The sequence below is a fragment of the Rousettus aegyptiacus genome, unplaced genomic scaffold, assembly GCF_014176215.1.
Source record: "Rousettus aegyptiacus isolate mRouAeg1 unplaced genomic scaffold, mRouAeg1.p scaffold_m13_p_17, whole genome shotgun sequence".
Lineage (NCBI taxonomy): Eukaryota > Metazoa > Chordata > Mammalia > Chiroptera > Pteropodidae > Rousettus > Rousettus aegyptiacus.
The window spans coordinates 3,204,830-3,208,609 of record NW_023416292.1 but is presented as its reverse complement, the minus strand read 5'-3'; positions in this window follow the sequence as shown (position 1 = coordinate 3,208,609).

The window sequence follows — 3,780 nt, the reverse complement described above, 5'->3', positions numbered from 1 at the left end:
CCAGAGCTTTTCACGTGTACAGCTGACTCCTCCCCGCCCCTCCCGCCCTGCCCAGAGCCGCTTCCAATCCCCAGGGCTCCCTCTGCCCCGGTGCCCACCCCTTTCCCTGACTCGGGGAACCCGGGTTCCAGCACCGTTTCCGGTTTGGGTCCAGGGTCCGGCCTCAGCCGCTCCCCCGGGGCTGGTCCTGCGAGCACTGACGAAGGGGTGAGCCCTTCCGGACTGGAGTACCCCAGCGCTGGGGCCCGGGCGCGAGGTGATTCGCTGAGAGGGCGGTTCTGATAGTGTAGTGCTCCACCTTCTGAGTCTGATCCTGACCCCAGGAGCCAGTGTGCACAAGCAGGTCCTGTTGGTCATTTTCACTTTCAGAGTTCTTGACAACTGTAGCCCTGGGGCTCTTCCTCTACTCTGTTGAGTGGAACTTGTCACTTACCTTTAGGGTCAGAGCTCCCACCTGGTTGGCCCCACATCTCCAGGGCCTGAATGAAGCCTCCCCGCCCCCTCCAACCCCCTAGTTCCTACCCTGAAGGTTAATTCAGTTTGTCTTTCTGGAAATTCAACCCTGCAGGCCAACTGAGAATCACGGGAAAAGACTTAGACTAGCTAGGGGTAACTGAGGACCAGAAAGGAGATTGAATTGGCCTTAAGTCCCACAAGGAGTTAACAAAAAGTCACAATTAGGACCCAGGCTAATGACCACTCTACGCGCACCATCAGACCTCGGGGATCAAAGGAAAACTGGGGTGAGATGAAGAGCACAGCGGCCCCCCCTCCCAGCCCTGCTGCCTCCTGAGGGCTGCGGAGAGAAGGGTTGGGACCTCAGATCCCATGAGCACCAAATCAGGGTCCGTGTCATCCGCCCTGCCTGTAGGCACGGCCTCTTTAATTTGTGGGTCCTGGCAAGGGGGCGAGTCTCTTAAGGGGTGGTCCACAGTCTAGATGTATTTTTGCCTGAACCCTTTCCTAGGATTGATCTGAAGTGACTGTCACACTTTAGGCTTTGAGCCTGAGGCCTTTCCCTGGGGAGAAGGAGTTCTTGAGAGTAGAACAACTTCCTTTCTGAAGACTTGAGCTCAAGGTCTCACCCTTAGGCCAGCCATCTGCCCTCCAACAACAGCCTGCATCACAAGATCTCTCTAGACTCAGCAGGGGTTGGGCATGGAAGAAAGAAGACACTGGACCATGCAGGAGAGTGGGCCACAGGGGTACCCCGCATAAGACTACGAGGGGACAAGGAGGCTATGCAGAAGCAAGGAAGGGGTGGGGAAGGCAGGGAGAGGGGCTATGGCTAAGGAACTGTGTTTTAGAGGATTAGAGAGAATGAGGCCAAGGGTAGAGTTTCAAGGAACCAGAGGATAGAAGAGGTCAAGAGGTTTCAACAAGACTTTTCTGAACATCTCTTATATGCTGAATTATAGACAAGTCTCTGGGCACAAAAGATGAATGAAATGCAGTACCTACCCTCAAAGAGCTCACTGTCTATTGGGGCAGGTAAGTAAACAGTTACGATGCTATAGGACTGAGATTAGAGCTGTGGCTACCTGGAGGGATCGTTCTGCTGCTTGAGCTGAGGGTTATGGAATGAGAGGATGGTGAAGGGGAGGAAGGGTTTTTCTGTTTTCCCAGGCAGGCTAACACCACATACAAAGTGCAGGGGCAAGAGAATACGGCCACATAGTTCTGTGCGGCCAGAGCTTGGAGTCATTGGGGCTGGAGGTGATGCTGTAACAGGAGGCAGGTGCTGGGTTCTGAAGACCCTTCTACTATGCCGTGGTGAGAGCCAGGACCTTACTCCAAAACACATGGCAACATGGGGCTTTTCAGAGGAAAGAGCTGTCACCAGGTCTGTGATGTAGGATGAGCTCTCTGGCAGCCAAGTGAAGGATTGATGATGGGGCCAAATCTGGAGATAGGAATCCCAATTGGGTGGCAGATCCTGGGGAAAAATGATCCAGACTTAGACTAGGGCAGTGGTAGCAGGGAGAAGAGGAGGGAACTTACCTGAGGGATAGTTAGGAGACGGGGTCACAGAACTTTGTGCCTGTTTGAATCTAGAAAATAAAGGAGCAGAGAGTGTCAAGGTTGAAACCACGGGTATGATAGGCAAAGCTGAGAGCTTCGTAAGGATGCCTTGATTCTCAGAACCTCCTTGTATTTGCTGCGTGGCCTTGGGCAAGTGACTTAACCTTCCAGAGCCTAGTTTTGCTATTTGTAAAACAAAGATACTAAAATCGATTTTGTGTGGTTGTTGTGCATATTATAGATAATATGTGCCAAAACGTAGGGCTTGGCTCATCATAGAAACTCAATAAATAATAGATGTAATTACCATTGCTTGCCCATTCAACAAACCTTTATTGAGTACCTGCTATGTGCTGGGGACTGTACTGGATCCTTGAGATACAGGGATGATTTTAAGTCTCAGTCCCTATTTTCAAGCCGGTCACCATCCGGTGGGAGAGGGACATAGAGAGGAAGTCACATGGCAAGGCCATATGTGCTAGAAGCAGAGGAGGAATCCCTTAACTGTGCCCAAGAGAATCAGGGACAATTTCATGAGAAGTGACAGCTTAAACAATGTAGGGCCAGCCACCTGCTCAGAGACTGTCACATCGCCCCCCCCCCCACCCGACATGGGATTGTGTTTCAGAATCTCTGAAATCTTCAGTTTTAAAGGCATTATCTTGCTCCTCGGGGTCGGGAAAAGATGACAAGCTGCAGATGGATGTCTGTATGGAGCCCAGAGAAGGGCAGGTGAAGCCTTGGCAGCCCCAGGGAAGGGCACGAACAATCGGGCAGGTGGAAAGGGGAAGCAGGCAAATGACAGTGAGCAAGTGGGCAGAACTTACTAGCTGGAGAGAGAGCCTATGTGTGTGTGCCATTCGAGCCATGCTGATTTATCTGCCCTCCATCTGTACTCTTCTAAAAATTCCCTCTGAACCCTTCAGTGTCCCTGCCCTCCTCCCATGCCAGTTTTCTTGCCCCACTTCTGTCAACGAGCCCAGCTCAGTAGATATAGAAGTACCTGGGTCCTCTACTAAGGAAGGCCTCCTATCCTGCTGCCCCACCAAGCAAGACCTTGGGCTTTAAAACCACTTAGACTGTGTGACCTTGGGCATTTATTCGTATCTCCAATTTCCCCACTGTAACATGAAGATGGTAGTAGTCCCGTTCTCATGAGGCTGCTGTGAGGTTTCGATGAGATGTGTACCTGGCACCCAATCCATGCTCGTTTTTCTTCTCTGCAGCCCAATAACTGCCCCCTATCAGGGTCAGACAAGAGACTCTCAGCTGGGGTTTCCCCTGGTACTCCTGCTCATGGCGCCCCTCCTCTATAGACCTACAGGCCCCTCCCCTCTGATAACTGAAAGGGTCTGTGGCATCCTGGGAGGCCTTGGCGCCTAGCAAGCAGGATGCTGGCGGGCCGGAGCAGCATGACATCAGGGGGTCCACAGCAGTTCAGCCTACTCTCTACTCTCATCCCGACTCTCCTCTGTTCTCCCAGTGACATGCCACTGCTCTGCAGATAGGACAGGCATCCCTGGGCGCCTGAGGGCTGACTGAGGAAGCTGGAAACAGCTCTGCCTCACAGACTGAGTGGGCAGTGTATTTGCATAAATCCTGAAAAAAACAAAGTTCAAGTCTGCCCCGCTTTCCCTTGGGAGGCACAGCATCCCCATAGAGACAGATAAGCCAACAGAGACCTTGCTGCACATTGCTGCGGCTCGCTCTCTGTCTGGCCCTACCCGCACCCGTGCGGGCATGCCAGGTAGGGACACT